At 34.6% G+C, this 24,251-nt stretch overlaps 1 long non-coding RNA gene across 1 annotated transcript in view; it reads left to right on the plus strand.

The window, feature by feature from the left end:
* Window positions 1-1,825: 1,825 nt before the first annotated feature.
* LOC119189029 overlaps window positions 1,826-24,251 on the plus strand; it is a 44,898-nt gene continuing 22,472 nt past the window's right edge. The window contains exons 1-2 of the long non-coding RNA XR_005112217.1: window positions 1,826-1,990; window positions 24,162-24,238. This is a non-coding gene — a long non-coding RNA (uncharacterized LOC119189029). The remainder of the gene's footprint in view (window positions 1,991-24,161; window positions 24,239-24,251) is intronic.

Consider the following 24,251-nt stretch of genomic DNA (forward strand, 5'->3'; position numbering starts at 1 on the left):
TACACCGAACAATAGAACTTAACCCTTGCGTGCATCACGTCCTAGTTTTATTATTTTATTAATTTGAATGTTGCAATTCTCATATACCTGGTACATTACAATGGCGTGTTCACCGACTCTTCTATTCAATTTTTGCATAAGGGTTCTAATGCTTGGCGAGGATAATGTAATGGCAATAGGCAGATGTGTTTGAATAATGTGAAACAGATTGTGATTACTGCTAACCGAAGTTGGTGCAGTTTAAAAACGATATAGCAGCTGAAAGTCCCGTGTATTTTGATGTGATATTTTTACATTAATTTTTTGAGAGGAATCTTAAATTATACATAATAATTTTAATGTTGTACAACTAATATTCTCAATGTATGACATGCCTTGCTGTCGATTTTTACGAGCAAAAAAATATTTTATTAAGAATATACTTTATTATCGTAACATTAATTTTATAAAAGAATAAATATAACACTTGTTTCCCAACCAAAAAACACAATATACTTGATGTTAACACGCGTTCCATTTTCTAACCGATATAAAATGCAGATAACTCAAGTACATCCACTTCGTTTATCAGTCGAATCAATTTGCATAATAGAGGGAAATTAGCCGAATAATTTAAGTTCACTATTTGTGGCGCACGTCAAGTACAAAATTACCTTTGAATCTAATCTAACATCTTTACATGCGAGTGCGAGCTCTCTTCGCTTATTGTTCCAAATGCTTTGTTAGGAGTAAAAAATAAATAAAAGTATGTTCTTAATTTGAATACAGGTACTTATAACTGATATTGTTAAGGCCAGTATGTTTTACTTGTTTAAATTGGATACTTTTTTACGTACTAAAATATATTTTAAGTCGACAGAATCTATTTAAAAAAAATAGTCAATCGATTACACTCCAATTCGAATTTAGAACGTATAACACCGACGGTTTGTTATTTCAAAACTGATTTATGGCCAGAGACAAAGTTATAAAGCGAGTGCGTTTTTTTTTCTTAAATATTTGTGTTGCGAACGGGTGTTTTATTTGTGTCAAAAAATTCGCAAGGGTCGCTCAGACAACGGCGCCACGATAAAGGGTTTGGTTATTATTATTACTAGAAAAATAAGTTAGTGTTATTGTTCGGTAATGAATTATTGGATCGGAACGTTTCAGGTACATTAAGTAACATGTGAAGGGTTAGTGTGGTGACATTGTGCAAAATGACAGTCGCAAGTTTCACACGTGAATGTGCAGTCAGGTAGAGGTAGTTTGTGCAAAACGGAAAATACCCTAAAACTGTGCATATCGTATTTAGTACAAATAATTTTAAATAAATGTGGAGTGAGAATCGATTTTTGTGTGTGAAAACAGCTTTACATAATATGAACCTAAATGAATATAATAATGAAAGAAAAAATATTTGTATAAATAAAATTGGGTGAGTACCTATAATACCTAAGGTTCGACCGACTTACCAAAACGTAGAAACTATCGTTACATTTCTAAAACATATACTATATACTTTATAATATATATCTACTGTACTGTTTTGCAAAAGAAAGTAAAATGTCTCATAACGAGTTTCGGTTTTAAATGCAACGCTAACAAAATACGAAGGAATTAAACAACGCTCACAATAATGAGGTATTCAAATGTACGTCACGAATGCGCGTGCAAACTCAACGTAACCCGAAACTCGTCTCGGCGGAGCTTCTTTTGTATTCTCCTTAACCCCAATAATAATAATTATAGCTTTTGTGAGTTAACCCCTTAACGCGCCGGTAATTCTTAAGCCCCGCTACCTGACCCCGGTCGGCTCTACCTTACTTCCTGATCCATTCCTTGACGATACCGACTCGCGAGTGCGTGTGCGCAGATCGATCGAACGGTTTGAATTTCGAAATCGATTTATAGATTAATCTTAAATTTATTTTGTGCGATACGAGACCTCAAACATACAATGTTTAATTATTATAAGTGTTTTAAGTGTGTTACTACTTTGCAAACTCCGGTATGTATAAGCAATTCGTATGATATCAGCTCAATTTTATATATTGCTCTACTCATAACAAGCAAAATAATATTATTCATACAAACGCGATATAACAAACAAGCACTCATTCTGTCAGCAGTTTCGCCGAGACAATAAAAGAGGCTGGACTCGTAGCCCGAATGTCCTTCGTATTCCGGTACCCGCGCAGGATGATACGCTGTTATTTCCAACATATTCCAATATATTATTTTTTATTGCCCACCCCAGGGCGGGGGTGATGTCGCGTCATGCGTGATATTTGATATAAAGTCGGAACTCAACTTCGTTATGCGATATTCTTTTTTCAAAGGACAATGGCTCGGTTGAGACGTAACATATTTTTGAGGAGGAACTGGGATATATTTCTCGAGTTGCTCGAATAGGTCCAATTATAGTCGACATGTATGTTTGGGATGTTATTTTGTTAGTGGATCTATTTGTGGCGCGGAGCGTGGGTTTATTGAAATAAAATTACGTATTCGACATTACATTGTTAATGTTGAATTATTTGTAAGGAATATATTATTCGAAGTCGCAAGAATATTATTTTTCTACATGAATTTAATAAGTAGAAGCTATGGAGTTTTGTTCTTATTAAGTAAGAGTTAAAATTGTGTAGTAGTAGTATATGTAATATAGCGTATAATGTAAATAGAAAGTAACTAAAGGGGTAAAATGTTGTTTAAACTGTATAAAATTTTTACATACCTTACTTTCTCTTAAAAATAACCTTCCAATCGACTATTCTATTGCCTTTTAGATATTATCTAAATATTATTTTTTTAAATTTTAAATAAGGTTTTTAATACAAATAAACCAACCATTCTTGAATATTCAAATTCACAAAACCCGGTCGGCCATGTCGTGTGCAAATAAAATCCGCAGTAAATAAGCCGGGGGGCGAGGGTGGCGGTCAGTGCGGACCCGCCTCCGAGGGAGCCGGACCGCTGACTCGGTCAAAAGTACCCCGCGGCCGGCGCAGGGTTGGGTGGGGTGAACGGCCTTCGCTTAGCAAATGAAAACTTGTTTGCGTAACGTATTTACTTTTTTTTGTCTAACGTGTAAAGGTTTGCTATTAACAATCTGCTGTAATCGAATGGAAAAAATATAATGGCCGTTTATTGTGAAATACATTTTTATGTTATCGTTTTGAAAGTAACGAATAAGAGGATTTTTTTCCTCAAATAGCATTTCGCCTATAACCAGTATCTTACGCAGTCAATAATTGTATTTTTTTTCTCATAAATAGCATTTTGCCTCTAACCAGTACTTAAAGTATAATGTTAAATGGATTACTTTAAAAATTGATTAGCTCTATACACAAATTTAATGGATAATCGAATGAAAATTATTTGTTTATATTAAAATATTATCGTAGTGTATAAAATAGCTCTCATGAAAGTTGCAGAACAAACATGAACTTAGCAACAAAGTTAGATAAAGAAGCATAAAACATCAAAGTAGTTAAGTATCAACAATTTCAAAGTAATATGCACGCGTCCATTTAAACGTTGCTGACACACCGTCACGTGCTTAGAACAAAGAGAATTACTGTAAAATTTTAGCTTCTAAGAAAAAAATAGCGTAATATATATAACATATATTTAACACTACAAAATCGGACTCAAAACATACAGCTTCCAATGGAACGCCAATCTTAAAAGAGCGACACTCTATGTACAAGCTTTACAATAAGCTTAATAAGCTCTTCAAACTACAAATAAAGAACATGAAACTAAAAATTACAACATCACATCACACGTAACAATTTCATACATTTAAAATGCCACGAAATTATATTACTTGGTAGCTCGTAGCCACGCTACGGCGCTACGGCGTGTAGCGGGTGGGGTTGCTACGGGTGGTTACTGACCGCGACATTTGTTGCCCGTCCACCCGGCGGGCGAAGCTTAATGTGCTTAGTGTGTGTGTGTGTGCTCTTAATTTAAAGGGTGTTAGTAGAAGTAGATCTTACAGAAATCCGTTGTATCTATTTGATTTGTTGTTTAAGTTGGATTTTGCTCGGTCGGATATTTGAACCTTCTTTTTAACCTAAATGGGAAAGTTTGTGAAAATCATGAGATATAATGTTTGTTGGAAACGCAGATACCGTTGACTGCATTTGGATGTTTGGTACACATGTCCATTTTTAGTCAGAAACTATTAAGGACGAATTTCAGTTCACGAAAATCTCTCCAAGTTTCACAACTTGATATTCGTCTTGGCTAACGTTGGAGTTTATAAGGGCTCTTCAGTTGCCTCTCATTATGTCTAGATCAAATTAGGGGTTCGTCCACCTTACACGGTGACACTAGAGACAGCAACTATCGATTCGAAACATACCTGCCTTGTTAGTTGTTTTCGTAGACAGTTTACGAACGTGAAAGTTTAGTTTTAAATTATTTTAGCTAATGTTATTCAAGAATTGCCTTGATAGTGTAGTTAATGTGGTATATTGGGTTTTTCAGCTCTATTAGTCCGGAGTTTCGAAATTGTGCCCAATATGGCGATAGTTTCGGTAGGCTCGTCCCATATCACACTATCGGACGGAACACATATGCTTCAAGTGAATACCCTGGTTCCATCTATGTCTACCCCTTCAGGCATACAAGCGTTATGTGTATGTTTGTTCAGGAATTTTGCAGTATTTTATTTGTAAAATATTTTTTTGAATTTACTAAGTTCAGATTAGGTTTAACAAATAACTTGATTTTCGTGTTATTTCTTACGTGAAATATAATTTGAGCGACCAATTATATAGGTTAATGACTTATTACAAACATTGCTTGCCAAAGCTCCTCATAAGAAAGCCTAACATTTCTTGTTTTAAATTTTATAACTTACTTTTTAACGCATATATATTATTCGTAACTATAAAACCGTATTAGAAATTCAATATAACAATAACCAACTCACATAAGAAGGGTTGAATCAATTAGATCGAACGCAGATTTCAAATTTCGAACTGGCCAAATGGCTAATAAAGGCAAATGGCGCGATGCTACATTCGAATATCTCCTACTGTACCGTGGCCTGGGCGAGGGAAATATTAAAAACAGATCGGAGCTCAAGTTACACTGGTCGTCTAATACATAACTTTACGACGCCATTAGCTTGTTTGCTGTTCGACCGGGCATTCATTTTTGCTAACATACACTTTTGGCCGAATCTTTTATTGTTGTTACGTAGAGTCGGATAGAGTCGTTATTCTAGTCGGATTTATAGCTGCGCAAATATATTGAAATGGTTCTGCGTAAGTATATAATTACGTAAGTTCTTTGCTGGTTATATATATTAAAACAAATTATACCTATGTCACAGGAAACAAAATGCCGTTTTTTATTTTACGGATAAAAAAAAAATTAAAAAAATACTTAATAAGTTTAGAAAAAAAATTAATAAGTTTAGGTTTGAAATAATAATGCCATAATAATGTCTTATGTTTACGCGAATGTAGGACATCGAAAGGAAACTAATTTTCGAAAGACCAATGTCAGGCCAGTGAAATCTGCAGTCTTTTAAACGTTTAGACAAAATTATAATATAAAAAAACCGCGATAAAATTCGAAAATACTTTTATTTCGATTTTATTACTTAACACTAGCTTTTGCTTGCGGTTTCGTCTGCGTAAAATATAGTTTTTCCGGGATAAAAAGTATCCTATAGGACTCTCGCTCAAGACTAGCTTCTTATTAGTGAAATTTTTCAAAATCGGTTTAGTAATTCCTGAGATAAGCGCGTTCAAACAAACAAATTCAACTTTATAATATTATAGAATAAAATTCCCCTAAAATTAAAACTTAGGCATGTGACTATGGCAGCAAATAAAATCTTTTCCGATGGTGTAATATCAATTAATTAGTTTTCCGAGAACTTCGAGTTATCTTTACTCAGTCTAACTTTCTATTCTAGCATCCAATTAGTGCTTTCCGATTGCTTCATAGATCTAAAACTCTATTTTGTAATACAATTCACTAGACAGTGGTTGTTGATACGTAGACGTATCGGGAGCGGTCGTCGGTCGCCATCGCAACGATAACCTGGCAACGCCGTATTAGTCTATATCTTTATAAATATAAGGCATGATTTCCCCTGACAAAAGTACGGATACAAATAGCCACCCATCATGAGATACGTTGAATGCTGGATGGGCCTTAATTTTGTTAAATTGCGAAATTTTATGACACGAATGTAATATCCAAACATTATCATTGGTCAATTATGATAATTAAAGCGTTTTAAATTTCTAATTTTAAGAAGTATTATGACCTCGTTGAAGTTATAATCACAGATATCTTTATAAATTATTTCATCAGTTATATCCAGGCCAAATTGCACTACTTATATCAATGCGGAAGCATGGCAAATGAATCTTTTCCATACTTATTATGTTGAATTAAAGAAAGAGATTGTATGAAATGCATTTTTGAAGGGTTTATATTGTAAAATTATTATTTATGTATTTGTAAAACAACCTGCCATATTGAAAATGTATTCTAAAAACATTTCAATAGCGAATCGGAAAGACATCTAAAACTACGAATTTTATTCTAGATAAAATAATTTATGCAATGTTATTATACATCATACTAATGTTTAATCAGTATTTATTCATTCAAACACAAATCCGTTATAATAAAAAAAATAAAAGATAACATTAAATATCAAAGAAATACACGCCAATCCAGTTTTCAAACGATCTAAATCACCAAAGGTAGTGGGACAGTTAATATATTTGAAGTAAGGTAGAAAAAGGGTTTCTTGTGCTACCTTTGTGCGGGGATACCCTTTAGTGGGATCTAATAAAACCTTGTTACGGCCAAAGGGATACCAATCCCAATATTGAAAGTGTTCTTTTACATGATACGGAATTTTAGGGACTTCCCTCTGATATTAAACCGCGCGCATCTTTATAATGTTAGATGCTTCGATTTCTTGGTGTATTACAGAGATTGGCTTCTGAGATTCTTTAGAAGACTATATAGTGTTGTTTGGCGGTAATAAAAGTAATATTTAGAAGACAGTTAAATGATGAAGTGTTAATATTGTTCATCAGTGCGAAGGGTACATATAGGGTTCTTGTCGGCTTAACTTATGTAAAATCTAATTAAAATTAGAACCATTTATAGACCGCATTTATGAATATTAGTACTTATATGTTCCCTTTCGGAAAATGTCATTCTTCGTCTTTGTCAGGCATATTAATTTATGCTATTGAATTACTGGACGGAGCGGCCATGACAGCCTCTAATAGCCTTTTTGACAAGCATTCTAGCTTAGTATGGTTTTATAGACTTCGTAAAATGCTTATGAAGTCCTCGTATTAGTATATGCTATTGAATAACTGGACGGAGCGGTCATGACTGTTTCTACGATTACAAGAAAGCCACACTAGATTAGTGCAGTTTGATCGACTTCATTAAATTCTTGTGAAGTCCTTGGTACGTTACTTTACGTTTTTCTCATTAAAGCAAGTGACAATTAAAACCAATACAAACACACATCACACCTTTATTCCCGACAGTTTAAGCATAGTTGCAACTAGAGCTTATATTTTGTCATGTGTGTCACGTCCCATGATGTGATACCTGGCGAACCTATCAGTATATCTAGCACAAATTGAAGACTCCGGGCTGACATTGAACCGAAAAATCCAATATTACTTTGTTCGGCCCGAGTTTCGTAGCTATTAGTAAGATAGGAAGTAAGTTTAAATACCTGTGACTTTCAAAAGTCTAACATGTGACGTTGATCTCCAGTTTGTTCTATTCTCTCAAGGCTCAGCATGACTCGTTGATGATAAGAGTAATTTATCAATAAAAAAATCATGATAACTTTTTAAATATTACTCAGAAATATTTTCATAAGAACAGTTTGAATTTATATACATAAGGTAACAGACAAATGATCATGTACTTGTTGTTGGGTTATGATATAAAATCATAGTAAGAAAAATTACACAAAGTTTTGCCTGTTCTTGAATTTGAGCCCACGACTTCCCGCTCTAAAACTCATAGGCCACCTCTACATCATTAAGTCGACAAAATAGGTTTTATCAATAAATATTTTTAATAAATCATTCAATCATAGTCTTCAGACTGTTTTATTTGATGTAAAAAAGAGACAAAACAGTAATTAGTTATAACTTTAAAGGAGTCTGTTTCTAAAAATACCTTAAACAAACATTAAACACATGTCTTCAATGTAAAACATCGTTCGACATTAGTCGCATTCGATTCTGTCCGACGTGTCGCCAAGCATTAACGGGCATCATGACGCATGCGCCGGCCCGTGGCCGAGACTACCTGACCGCGGCCGGACACTGATCAATATTAAAATCCGAGGGAGGATGCCGGGGGATGTCTGTTTGTCTGTTACATTTATATAGAGGTGATACAACGTCTCCTAGTACTTTAAAGTATGGTGTGGCCAAATAATGTTTGGTGTTGGTAGAGACGGAGTGAGTTTGGTTGCATATTCCTAAACCATTATTACCTCTGAAAATTTTGGTCGAGATAATTGTTTGTTGTTTAAATATTATTATATAATGACTTTGTATTTCTTAATACACCACACTACATTATTTAAACTATAGTCATAAAGACAAAATATATGAATTTTGTATGTTTACAATGGATAAACTCAAGAACTGTTTAAGCGATTTAGAAAACACATTGCTGTTTTAATACCGGGATTGGATGCTATCGCGGGTGGAGTAATGAGCAAGAGCATGATACTTTGAACATGAGCGGTCGAGGATGCAGTCGATTGTCTGAACTATAATACTCTGCATAACATTGTAGTACTAACTTTAAACTAGTCCATCAGCAATTCTCAAAATTAGTAATGAATTTACTGTTACCGAATTCCAATAACTTAATATTCTCATAGTCATATTTTAGAATTACCGACATACCACCAACAGCTCTATACAAATCCGCTTTAACTCACCTTTCTCCGGACAGTACGGGGGAGGGTCCAAGAGAAATGACGACCCTTAACTAAAACACACACGCGCACCGTCTCACACACACAAACCTTTCACGCTCACTGTAACCGCTGTCTGCGTGTGCGTCTGTGAGAGGACAAGGGCTATTGTATGTGTGTGTCCAGTTTCCGGGCGCCTGGGTTTTGTTAATTTAATTAGAGGTACAAAAAGATTAAGGCTTCTGAGGACGCGCGCATTAGCTTTTGTGAGGTTACTCTTTGTTGTATTTAGTTCGATAAAGTGTTTTGGAGGAAAGGCAAATTGATGTAAAATATTAGATAATGTTTTTAGTTACTGTATAGAGTTGCGTTACGCAAAATATTAGTTCGTAGCTGTTTTTTGTAAGATTTAAAAGGGTTATTTATGAAACTGTCAAAATTATGCCTAAGGTAATATTGGAATGATATTGATATTTTGATATATTTCAACATAGTGAATTCATAGTCTTGGCCGGCATTTACTTAAAACATAAATCCACTCCCAGTTCTATACTGTAATTTGTTATTGTCTGTAGACTTATATTGATAAGTTATTGTTCATTACTTAAGAAGTTTATATATTTAACTCTCAATGTAAGTAAATTTATAAACAAATAAATCTAAATAAATGAAATGTTTTGCCAAAAAACAAAGTACACGGTATAGGTATGTAAAGCGTTAGTATATGAAAAATATTATCCAGACGATTTGAAAATAAAGTAACGCGTTATTATAACATGTTTATATTTTTTCATGTTGAATAATAAACAGTCTTGGTGAAAGCTAAATGTTTTCGCTTACCGTGTTTTTTATAAAAGGATTTTAGCTGGATACGTTTTAAATTTAACATTTCGCGTTACATTTATGCTTTTTATTACCTGTGCTTTCGAATTTAAGTAAATGTGGCTTACAGTTAAAAAGTTACAAAAAAATACAGGCACGGAAGGGTGCTCTTACGATTTTAAATTAGCGTGTGACTGTCAAAGAAAAATATTTTATAGTTTATAGAATAGCGCACTCTTTAGTTGTCCTAAAATAATATAGTTTCCATGATAATATGTTGATTTATAGACAATCTATAGATTTTTAATGATGATAATACTTCGGATTAAATAGTTTAGAGCTAAAACAAAATATAATCAATACGTTGATATAAATATAGGGTTATTTAGACATTGTATTACTAAATGAAACTGCATAGTTAACTTCTCAAAAATAACATTTTACAATAAGTTACTCAAACCTTATATGTAGAATAAAAACGTGAAAATTTCAGATAAAATAAATAATTAAAATGTATTTTAAAGTTTATACGCCTTTAAAAGAATTCGACGCAATAGAAACATCACGCTTTTATTCAGAAATACACCCACGCACACGTCATATTTGCACTAAACAACAAAATGATCAAAAGATCAGAAAATTAAATTGAGATTTTTTTATCAAGATTTTCATTCTTCATGGATCATTTTCGGCACAATCTAAGCAGAGGTAAAGTCGAACATGTGGTTTCATTTATTAAATCAATGTCAAAATAATCATGTACATGTTTTAGGTAAAAACTTACTTCGCATACTCTTATAAAGTCTTCGACATAAGTAGATATATCGCTTCAGGATCCAACACTCTTCGATCTAGAAAATATTATCACAGTATAATAAAACAGAACGTATCAACGTACAAAGATTTCACATATCACTTTTAACACGACACCATGTTTGTGATGAAAACAGTGGCCCATTCCGATACCACGATTCCTACGCATATAAAAAGTAAGTCGATAGCTTACCGGTGAAATTTATACTTTTGGATATTCGAAATATGTTCAAACAAACAGTTTATGTAGAGCCACTCTTCCCCCCTTGTGTCTGGGAAATGTAGAGACTTGGCGGAAATGTTTGGAAGTCTGAGGGGTCAAGTTACGTTGGTTGTTTCAACATACGGTATATCGTATAAATTCAGCCCACGGGTGAATATAACCGTGGTAGTCTCTGGGTTGTTTTCACATAATAGAGCCATTTTCTTTTGTTTTTGTTACGTTGCTCGCGTCTCGTTATTGGTACGTAGACAATGAAAACAAAAGGCGGTGTCTTATTTCGGCATTTTTACTCTCGTTTTTTGATAGTATGTTTTATGATATTATGTTGGCATGTATTCTGAATGTTCACTAAATTCGCTTTTAATATTCATATGGTTATTGCTAAGTTGTTAGCGAGAACATGAGCAAGATGAAATCTGCTTCTAAGAATGAGTCGGATACAAGCCTCAAACATAGCATGTTTTATAAATTCCAACGTAGATTGTTATTTCAATGTACATACAACAAATCTACGTCATAAATACATAAAATAACTTTTAAAATACAATAGAAAAACATAGCAATAATCATAACAAGATGACAATTAATTTCTCAAACTAGAAAGGTCATTCGAAACTCCTAACATATTTACAAAGGCAACTACAAACTCGTCCTTTGATGTCCCGAATACTAGAAATTCCATCAGTGTTGAAGTAATTGATCTTTCGTACATTAGTTTCTAGTTCTAGACAATTTCTTCCAGTACAGTTGCCGTCAGAATTGCTAACAAAATTCCCGAGTCCGGCCAAATGGTCTCGGTTGTACTCGCCATCGGAGCCGACTGGAATTTAGTTCCATTCAGTTACCGTTTCCTCTCCTAGCCTTTGGCAGCTGTTTCTGTAGTGTGGCCATGCTTTATTGCTTAGAGAGACATTCCAGAATAGTTCATAAATGATCTAGACTATCCTCCTTTTTGAAATGTTATATAGAGGTGTTAAATTCGCAATATTTCGGAACAGTTTGTGTATGAACAAAAGCAAATGGCTTCACTTTGAATGTTTCACGATTACATAGTAATTTAATATTCCTGATAAAAACTAATCTATATTAATTTCAAGTAAATGAAATAAAATTAATGTCAAATTTAGGTAAGATTATTGTATGTTTAGACGTTTGTGATAAGTAAACGTGGTATAATTCTTAATCGGATTTACATAAAATTTGAGCGCAAAGATGGCATATGGCCTGTATTAGGGCTACATTTTATTTCGGAAAAGGACGAAATACTTTTCAAGGGCCTTTCACGCGGATGAAACCGTCAGAAAAATCTACTTACAACAACTATTCAAGTCCCCTTTTTTTGCTTTCATTTTAAATAATAATCATTTTCTCTTTTTCACTAAATATCCCACATATTGAAACTGCATCATGGTGTCAATGGCGATAGGAAACTTGCTAAAATACAGCACAACTTGTTACCGGTCTGCTACGACGCAAATTCGTAATATGGTATATTAAACCTGCATGCTTTTAGTACTTACAATTTAACTGGGTAGTTAGATTTGTTCGAATTTTGAAAATAGTTCTATTGAACATCTAATCAATGAGGTCCGCCTTGTGATCATGAAGGCTGCACTCTTCAAAACATCGGAAGAAAATCATAATTTAATAATCCTGGAAAAATTCTAATAATAGTTTTATTTCGATATGAAATCATTTTGTATGTAGGTATTTTTACTTTGTTCGAAGTTGTATTTTTTCTTTGTGATAAGTTAACCAATATATTACTTAACAAAGGTCTTCGCGTGAGATATAAATATTGGGAGCCTTGATTTCTTATATCCGTGTGTATAAATAGTTTAGAAGGCCAAGGCCTTGGATGTACTAAGAAGTCACCAGACCTGGAGAAAATGATCTATGTTCAATAAAATAAAATAAATAAAATATTTTACTTTTTTCACGTAGGTGAACAAAGTTGCCCTACCGATACGTCAAAACAATTAATTGGAATCATAATTATTATTCCTAAATAACATTTAAGATTACTTATATAACTACGGATATTTTAATGTAGAATAAATACTATTTAGAATCATTTAAGATTTACAACAAAATTACATAACTAAATTCAAAATACTGTGGAGTTTGATCTTCAACAAAATATATCTTTCTAAGGCACGTTTCAAATGGGATATAAACATAATCTGTAAATAAATAAAGGCGGATAATAACCCTTCCAGTGTGCGCTGACCCTCATCACGAGCTGCTATCGCGCGGTACGTCCAGGCGCGTGACAACGGTCTACCGCGGTCATTGCTCGCGTGGCAACCCTAACAGATTTCTATATGAAACGTCAGATCTTACAGAATATTTTAGTATACAGTTTGGTGCTAGGGTTATGGGTTAAATAATTATGGTCGCAAAAAGTATTCGACAGTAAGTTAAGTTGGCGGTTTCGTCTAATCGTTACAATTATTACAATTGAATATTTACACATCGTTTGTAAGTCATGATTTGGTAACAAATTTTGGAGGTGCAATCTAGATTGAGAACCAAACCTACCTATGATCATTATTATGTGTTATGATTGCATTTTGTGTGTGTCTTAAAAAAGATAGTAATAAGACATACACTTTGCAACCAAATATCAATATTATGTAGTTGGTACGGTTAACCCCACAATGCCTGCGTACTGGATTAAGGCCTAAATCTTCGTGGTACTAGAGGAGTTCCATGTCCAACTATGGGGCAGTCTATTAGAAGGCTGGTGTTTTATATATTTATAATTATGATGATTGTAGGGTTTCATTTACGAACCATATAAAAGCAATCTTATATGTCTGAGAATAATGTATGCTAATAAGTAGTTTAACTATTTTCGTTTTGAGTACTAAGTGCCCCCAGATTCAACATTCAACAAATACAAAACTATAACCGTAATACAGACGTCACCTGACGATATAACTCTAAAACAAGAAAAAGGATTTACTGTAGAAATCGAATCCTATGTCTTGTGTCCAATTTATCCTTAGTTTTGTTGAAGTTGATTAAATGTTATTAATAGTGTCAAAATTAAATCAGTAAGAGTATCACAATTTTTACTGGATTTGGTAAGATTCATGTTTTTATAAAGCTACAAAAAATCAATAACATATAATGTGAAACATGGACTGTGTTTTGCATAAAAAAAAAAATATTATAATAAAAAGATTCTTAATTCAAAATCTTGAAATAAGAATCTTTGATGGTACGTTTAGTAACCAGCTATTTTGCCGAATTAATATAAGTTATTGCTTACATATGCAGTCCTAAGCCCGCACGCGCTCACGCAAAAAAATGCAACAAAAAATAAAAAAAAGGGGTGTTGGGTGGACCCCTGTGCCACCCCGCCGCCCACCTTGGCCCCCCCTTCATATCTCTGCACTCGCCAACGCTAATCTTTGTATTTAATAAACGTAATTTGTACTATAACTCTACAAGCTGTAACAACCCGTAACACTTTGGAATAAGGTTTGTATTTACACTGTGTATGGTGGATGGCCTTTCCAAAATACCAGACAGCTAGGGGAGTGAGGTGTGCCCACCTAAAAACGTGGAAACACTGATGAATGTCCCCCATTAGATGTTATTTATTTAGAATGTGGCTGTAAGCGGGACTGGGCCGTTTAAGTTTACCTAAAGTTTACTTAGGACCGACTGTATTGGGTTAAACTGAAGACGTTTTCAGCGTCACTGACAAATTACAGGCGGTTACAGGGGTCCAGTTTTTTGGGTTTCGACTTATGATGGCATTTGTCATGGCTAGGATGATTTGGGGTCGCCGAGTTTGCGGTACAGAGATCTATTGTCGTTTATAAAGTATGATTATTTTGCGCCTATCAACTTGTTTTCACGAATTTATATATAAATCACAATAATTTACCAATTCATCATTGTTATTTTTGCTACACATATTTGTTATAACGCCGATAGCCTAGTTTGTTGTGGAACGGACTGCCGAGACAAATGTCCGCAGGTTCAAATCCCAAGGACACACACCTCTGTCTTTTCTAAAAAAATATGTGTGTATTCTTTTTGAATCATCGCTTGCTTTAATGGTGAAGGAAAATATCGTGAGGAAACCTGCATAACTGAGAAGCTCTCTATTAGGAATTATCCCGCACTACGCCAGCGTGGTGGACTAAGGCCTAATCCCTCTCAGTAGTATAGGAGGCCCGTGCCCAACAGTGCTACAGTATATAATACAGGGCTGATATTATTATTATATTTTTGCTCCAATATTTTCATATAAAATCGATATGATTTTTCCAAAACAAAATACTAGTTGCGTTAAAGGGTTGATTCGATTTTAGAAACTGTTTGTATTTTTTCGCGGCTAACGTGTAGCGAGAAAACTGTTTCCTCACTATCTCGGTGGTTGTAGTAGAACTCTGAACCACATTAATCTTTCAGACTGTTCATGTTTGGTCCACTACTATTGGTTTCGTTCTCACGAGTAACTAGATTTAAACGTATTTAAAAAAAATGATCATATTTAGTAACTAAAAAATTTGTGTTTAAAAGTTAGTCAAATGTTTTTTTTTGTCTACTTCTAGATGATATAATATTCAGTAATCATATTTATGTTTTGTTTCCAATTAGTAAAGGTCATGCTAATACTTTCTATACAACTGTCATTTAAGTAATATTTTATTCTGCTTCCTCTGACGTTTGAATGTAACGCATTATAGAAAGACACTATAAAATTAATATTTAGACGTTTGCAACGTTTATTTGACCACCATATATTTCTTCTCTTTCTTTTTCATACATTGATACTTAAATACATCTAAATATACTTATACACGAAAACAACATCCACTGACCACTTCCATTATTATATCTAGCAATAAGCACATTTGTATTTTAATAAAAAAAAAAATCGAGATTAGCATATTCCAATCGAGTTCGAGAACCCATAGTATCATCGTAGGAGGACAAACGGCACGTAGCGATCTGTCTGTCGGTGCGTCAATAGGTGACTAATGGAGCCGGCCCGCCCAGGAATGATGGAACGCCGTTTAAAAATGGTACCTCATACCTACTATATACGGCTTAGACGTACGCTTAGGAAAATAAACGCTAATGCACAGGGTTTACGTTTACGTTCGAGTTTACGTTTTCAATCACATTTGAGTAAACGTAAAGGTATATACAGTTTACTCAATGAGGTAAAAAAATGGTGGGTAGTTGAGTAGTGTAGTGATTCGCCCATCTTACTTGTGTTCAAAAGTTACCTCTTAAACAATAATGTTTAGTGTAATTCTGTTACGTTTGAGTTTACGTTCCTAGAGCCGCCGTATTTTTGAGTTTGCGTTCCTAAGATCTCATAAATACAATTCAGTTTCACTCTAAAGTGCTATAACATCTGAGACGATGTCGAATTAAAGCCAACATATTAAGAACTCTATCTAATAAGCAAATATAAATTGCATCTCAAATGATATCTTAAATAATAGCATATGACGGATTTGACAGCTGAGTTGTTCACTTAACAACGCCGCCTCAGTTAAGAACAGGCTCTTAAATGTCAACTTAAGCTTCGTTTACTATACTGACTCCTGACTATAATCGTTTTTAGAAGCTTAACTTTAATGTCTTAAAGTACGAGCGTCAGAGCGGAGTTCAATATAATACAACGGTTTGTAATTAGAAGCCCAGTGTTTGGTACTGGACGTGGGCAGGCCTGTGTATCAATAGGCAAGAACCTCATCTCATCATATATATACTTTGGAATAAACATTACTGTTTTTTTAACTTGAGACAGAAATTAAATACATTTCAATAAAGCAAAAGAAACAATGCTAAAAATAGAACCAATTCATAATTTAAATTTATTGCTTTTATTTTAAACAAAGACAAAGAACAGAACGAATACTAAAATACAGTCTTATTTTCTCAATTTACTAGACATTTTTCATAACTCAAAAATAATACGTGCTTTTCAAATATTAAATCTACGAATCACATCTAATACACCTCCGCGTAATCTCTGTCTGATACATTTACCAGGCTGTACACACGTGTATAATATTATGCCGTGTTCATGTCTAATGTATACTATTTTTTAATACATCTACCTATCAACTCACATTATGGACGAGCGAACAGGTACTGACTGCAAAAAAATTGTACAGCTACGAATATTGTAGAAATTTTGTAAGAAACCATTTATGATACTCGGTTTTAGGTTTAATTCCTAATATTTATTTTAGTGAATTTAAATTGCCAGGTTACATATATCTTGTATTGTATTGCATTATCATTTCCGTGGGGAAAACGTCAAAGGGGAAGACCGCTTATGAGATGGGAGGATGATATTCGCAAAACGGCAGGACAGAGCTGGATGCAAACAGCACAAAATAGAGACATTTGGGCTGCTTTGGAGGAGGCCTACACCCGCAGAAGGGTTCTTGTGGATTAGAATATTTTAATCATAGAGTAATTCAAAAGTAGTTTCAATTGTTAAAAAATATTATTATTATAATTAAATTTTAAATGTGATAAGTTAGCATTATAAGCATTTAATTAAGACAAAACTCTGTACTTTTACTTTTAATGTTACAAGAAATAAAAGGCTTTTTATTTTATTTATATATCTTTTAACTAGTCAAGAGGATTTTACGTCAATAAACATGTTGCGGTAAACACTTATAAAGCAAAAATGAATGTCGCCGGCTATACATGATATTTCGTTATAATAACCAAGATAAAACCTTAATTTCTTATTATGTAGGTCGAATACTTGAAATAACAGTTTGGACTAAATTAGATATATATTTTTTTAATAAAAATATAGTATTGTGACATTATAGTGTCCAATTACTGAGCAGTGGCTCCCTCAATGAAGGGAGTATTTTAGTTTCTCAACAACGTCATCATGATTTCTTTTGGTAGTCGTGTATTCAAAATTATTTTCTAACACTCATATATGCAGAGTTGTCTAATAATATCTTTTTTATTTCCAAAGTGAGTAATAATAATCAATAATTGTCATGCATACGACATTTTGAAATATAAAGGCGTGTTCTTTAGGATTGATCATGTACCTATACTCGTCTCGATAGACCATTTCACTCCATGCTGTATTCTTCATTTAGAACACCTACTTCTATTTCTATTATTATGTTCTCAATAACTAATAATATTGTATCGACAAAGTAAATTAATTAAAATACAAATATCGGAACATGCTGACGGTACCGAGCCACCCGTCCCTAGCAAATGTTGTGGTGAATTTCATATTTTTGTAAGTATCTACTTCGTCTGTTTATTCTCCATGTGTTTCGGTTCACATGAAATTTTCTTGATTTTTTATGCTTTCATAGGCTTTATGTGAGCGCAATGTTTGAGAGCTCTCGCCGCTTACACATAAAATATCATATTATACCACTTTGAGCTGAGTCATTTAGTTGCTTTTATTGCTACGTACTTAATTCTGTATGTATTTGTGTTACTCTTTCTCTTTGAGCGTTCCACTTTTTTATTTGTTCGCGTATTGAGTGGAATAAGTTAGGCTGTCTGATGTAGCAATTTATTTGGCTGTGAATTTCATGAAAATTAAGCCTGCTAAACTGAGACTTTAAAGTTTAACTACGCTATATTACATATTATATTAGTCTTTTTAATATTTTTTATTTATGCGATAAAAAATTCGCTTGCAAATAACCATTTATTACATAGTGCAAATACGTTTTAAATGGCCATAAGAAAAGTCCTTTGGCCATTTTCATTAAGCATTCCAATTAAAGTGTCGTTGACATTTCAAATCCAGCTTATTGGTAACAAAATCCTTAGTGTCCCGTTGCCAATTACTTATTTTGAAAAATGACCTTTAAACTCCCGGGATTTAGCATTATCCCGAATGTCATTTCGCCCCTTCTTATAAACCTGGCTCTGAAGCGAACGGATTGCCGCGTACATTGTCTAAACAAGTCTTAAGTGTTTCACGAAACAGAAAGGACTCTCTATTTATACTCCATGCGATATTGAACTTTATGGCACAGTTACTTAATATTAATTTCGCATATAAACTGCAATGTCCTGCTTTTAAAATTCCGCACGTTCAAAATCGAAATGATGTAACATCGATGTCGTGTGCATCGGAATAGTCTGGCTATGTTAAAGCAATAAGATTCAAAATTGTTTATTTGCGCTCGCTTTAAAATGTGCGATGAGGCAATTTTTTTAATTGAACGGCCAAATGTCCTAAAATCCATTTTACAGCCATACTGATTTACGTCATATTTCTTCAAGGTTAAGTTCGATAGTTGCTTGGCACGTAATTTGCAATACGCCATTTATATAAGGAATGATCTCACCAGTTGTCGGTCCATAACAAAACACATAAATTAAGTGCTCAATAATAAATGGAAATGTCCCTTGCAGAGGACAGGGCATTAGGGCGGGATGGTGGGATTATGAGGAATGCGGCCCTCCTGCACTCTTGTTTGTGGATGACGGAGAAATATCCCGATACGAAGCAAGGATTTCATACAACCCATTTACAAACTAAATAGTGAAATTAGATTTAAAGGGTTACATTTATTACATTCTATTTGATTGTTTTTTTAAATTTCATACTATTATGAATTGCTAACATTTATTAAAATTTTTATAATGCTCAATGTAAGGCAAGAGAAATTACTTATGTGCGTGAAGTAACTCTTCCTAATTGCGGCATATTTTTCAAAATAAATACGTATTTATAAACCTTTATTTAACTATATAAACAGCGTCGATAATGACATAAATACTTTACACTTACTATGTAAATAGATCTTTTGTAACATAAACGCATAAAAAATTACAAAGTATCAATTCGAAATGCCAACAATAAACCATTATCCATATAATAATTCACATCCCATTCATGGAAATCATCCCAAAACAGGTATAGCACGCGACAGGCCAGGGAGAGAAATCTCTAAACCCCTGTCAACTTTTGGCCACTAAGTGGTCAGATATATTACCCGTGTCGAATTCGCTTTTTGTCATTGAAGTACCTGTTAGTTTACAAAAGGCAATCGTTTATCTCGTTATTCCAACATCCGAGGTCCATTTATACGCTATAAAAAATATCGACCGTTTGGGGACACCCTGTACTGGTCAAACTGGACAGGGCACGCGCCAGTTAGTGGCAGTTGAAACCGGTCATTGGTCAGCAGGGGAGCGCGTCTCGAGCCGCTATTGGTTAAAATTCGCCAGGTGCTAATTTGAAATTGGAACGGCCGATTTTTGGTGCTACAATATAGTGTTTTATTGTTATGAAACCATAAGTTGCTTTAGTGTAAAATTTACGAATTGCACGTTTAAACAACTAATTTTTATTATACTAGCAATTACTCTACTAAAAATTTCTGATAACCAAGTACGAGAATATACTTAAAAATACAAATACCTTAAAAAACCAAACTGGAAAACCATTTAGCATATCAGTAGCGCCAGTTAAACATAAAATTGCATATAATTGCAAGGGGTGAGCCACGTCGGCGTGTGTCAAATGCGTTGCCGTTTGAAATTTAATATGTTGCGAACTGTACGTGAAATATTCATGCACTACCGACGGTGCACTGATCGATGCACGTGTAACTTCCATGTTACAAGCTGTGTTCGGACTTTGGAGTTTTCATTGAGAATGTTCCGTTTATATCATAAGATATTTGAGTAACCAATGAGAGTTGTTTATGAGTCTTTAGCCAAATTGGTCAGCTATCATTGAAAGTGTTATCAATAAAAGTAAATGTTTATAAGTCATTTAGAATTAAATTTAACTATTTTTTTTTATTGAATGACGAGACGAATTTGCCGTTCGCCTAATGGTAAGCGATACTCACGCCTATAAACAGTAGAAATACTATCCAACACCTTGAATTACAAAGTATTGTTTGGTGTTCTACTGCGCTCGCCTTCCTGAGACATGAGATGTTAAGTCTTATTATGTCCAGTAGTTACACTGGCTACAATGTCCTTTAAACTTTTAGCTGCTTGGCGGCAGAAATAGACATTGGGGTACTTACCCAGGCGGACCCTCACATATGAGATCTACCACCAGTATAATGCCTTAATTTCTTTTGTTCATTTGCCAGATCATAGTTAATATTAATTCGAATGGATACTATGTATAAAAGAACGTAACTTAGGCCTAATAAATATAAACTCGCATCGCATACACCAACTTTTAATTCTTTTTTATCAATACATTATTCAGTATTGGGCGTAGTCTCTAATATGGAAACACCGTAATGAACACAAGTCCAAAGAAACAAGGTAATACATTCCCGTCTACATACTAAATTACAATTCGAAGGGTCGTTTTGGGAAAACAAAAAACATTTATATCAATGGTGGGCCGGTTCTAAATTTCACTAGTCATTGACAGCCAGTAAAGAGGCTGCCGCGTTCCCCTGAGGCTCGTTCTGATGTGGAATGTTTTGGAGTAAGTAGATAAGAAAACTAGGAATGGTGGCTGCCCCCGGCCTCGGATTTTATAGAGCTGTTGAGTACAGTAACTACCTTTACGGGCTTGATAGTCGCTAAATATCAGTGACGTATTTATTATTTAGTCGCTAGATATCCGGTGAGACGGCAATACGACATGAGAGAGAGTCCAGGCAGGTCCAACGGTTTACCGTGCACTCCAAGGCATCATACCGCCAACTTTCTGACTCCGAGCTACAACTGAGTAATTTAGAAGATGGAAAAACCTAATCACGATAATTTTTTACCCTACCTGGGAATCGTACCCATGCCCAGGACCTCAGCGTTGTAATCGTACTCGTATCGCATACGCATTACAACTACGCCACGGAGGGAATCAATCAGTTAATATAAAGTATATGGCGCTCTTAACTTAAGCAATTTTTATAAACGTACAATATTTTAAATTATATATTACATACTAGAAAAAAGCGGCGATAGCCTAGTTGGGTGTGGAACGGACTGCCAAGACGTGTGTCCGCAGGTTCAAATCCCAAGGCCAGCGTGGTGGACTAAGGCCTAATCCCTCTCAGTAGTAGAGGAGGCCCGTGCCCAGCAGTGGGACAGTATATAATACAGGGCTGATATTATTATTATATAATACTAGGATTACAAATGCTCTGTTAAACTAGTTTGTTATTAAAGTAAAAATCGAAACTATATTAGACTTTGCTAACAACTCTATAAAGTTCCCTGGGCGGAGGGTCAGAGGCGAAGTTTTCGGACGGCGGCCGCCCAAGGGACAAGCCGGGTTCGAAGCCGGGATAAAACTCCGGGTAATTTTCACGTACTACCCAACATTTGTCACTTGAACCTTATTCCGATGTGTTTGTAAAACCATGTTTATGTAATAAAATAAAACTGCTTTTATCCGAATTAAACTATACTAAATTGTTACTGTTTTGTTGTTCTACTTGTCAGGAGAAACAAACGTGATGTGACGCTCAACATTAGCTAGTCACAACGTGATGTTGCCAGATGGCGAGATTCATGTCCCGCGTCACGTTAACATCTAAAGGGAAAATGTAGAATTTTTTAGAGTGCCTCAAGTTTCCGTTACACAGAGTGGAAGAATGTGTTCATTCGATTGTTTTGTTATTTTAAGACGTTACAAAACTTTACTTATCAGTGGCGAAATATGACATTTTTGAAAAGGTAACCCGAGGCAAAAAAAAATGCTTTAGTTGACATATTGCGGTCAATTTGATAAAAAACAAAAACTAAGCCAAACGTAAATTTAAACCCAAAAGGGAAGCCGATAGGATTTTATAGCGGTTTTTATATCTATATATATAAAAGAAAGTGGTGTTAGTTACACTATTTATAACTCAAGAACGCATGAACCGATTTGGCTGAAAATTGGTGGAGAGGTAGCCTAGAACCATGAGACAGACATAGGACATCTTTTATCCCGTTACCACGGGAACGGGACGTGACATAAGACGTGGTATAAGAAAGCAAAATTTGGTATGGAGAGAGTATAAGACCCTGGGAAGGTTATAGACAGTATACTATCCCGGGAAAATATATAGTGGGACTTTTATCCCGGAAAACTGCTTCACGCGGGCGAAGCCGCGAGCTAAGCTAGTTATGTATATTTGTAATGTAGATTCTATAACTGACTTTACGGAAGACCAACACCAAAGTCCGCTCCCTGACCATGAAGGATGCAGTCTTCAAAACGTTAAGAGAAAATTAGAATAAAACCGCTACAAAATCTGAAAAATGATTTTATTTCGATGTCGTTATACAAGTTCTAACCTGAATCCCTCGTAGCCGAATTTCGGCCACGGCGGCTAATCTCAACGGAGATCAGCTAGGTACGCAGGAGATATTATAGTGCACAAGTGTGTGCGTAATACACAGGTGCACTCTCTGTTCCTTCACTCTCATAGTTGTGTGAGACGGCAATCCGACATGACCGCAGAGAGATCAGGCGCAGGACCAACGGCTTTATCACAAATGTTTATATAACATTAATGATAATAGTGATCTTGTTGAGGTTTGCATAGACAAATACAAATCCTCTTTTATAATGTAATGTAAACTGGCCGCGTAATAGTATGTATCTTTTTGAATTATTGTATTTGGAATGAATTAACAATGTACTGTTACTAAGCAATGTGTGCTAGTCTAATACGGTTGTCTAACGTGTTCACTCTATTAAAATATAAGTTCCTATTCGAGGGAAAACCTTGTTTATTTTCCACACTTACTCTACAAGGGCGACTCGAAGCCCAAGAGATCTTGTATTCGCTAATTGCTTGACGTATACAAGCATATTTATTTTCCTGATATATTAAACATGGTTGAAAGGTTACCACTCTACGTACCATCAAATGCAGTGAGGTCACTTTGCTGTGCAAGTAAGTATAAAAAAAGGTTTTTATTGCTTTGAATGATGAGACGAGCTTGCCGTTCATCTGATGGTAAGCAATACGACCATAAACAATAGAAACACCATCCAACACCTTGAATTACAAAGTATTGTTTGGTATTCTACTGCGCTCGCCATCCTAAGACATGATTATGTCCAGTAGTTACACTACAGGTAAAGCGAAATACGTTATCATACAAACATGTCTTAGAAATTTAAATAAAACTAAGCCGTCAAGCCAAACGTGGTATAGTTAAACGCACAACATTTTCAAATATTTATATTGCTTTAGGTTAACCCTTGCGCGGCGTCCGTCAGAGCGGGTCGGTCTCGCGGGACCGGCCAGGTACACTAGACCCACGAACCGACAGACTGGAAAACATTTTTGCAATTATTTTATGTAGAGCGGGGGTAGTCTGGTTACGAATAAGTCTGTTTTCAATGTCAGTTTTGTGTAAAATGGTAATTAATTTTATTGTTTTCTGTTACAGATTTTATACAGAGTGTTCAATGGAACTTGGATGCAATGAAGATTACTTTATTCGTGCTGGTGATGTGTTATTCAAATGTAAGTTTTAGTT

The sequence above is a fragment of the Manduca sexta genome, chromosome 11, assembly GCF_014839805.1.
Source record: "Manduca sexta isolate Smith_Timp_Sample1 chromosome 11, JHU_Msex_v1.0, whole genome shotgun sequence".
NCBI lineage: Eukaryota > Metazoa > Arthropoda > Insecta > Lepidoptera > Sphingidae > Manduca > Manduca sexta.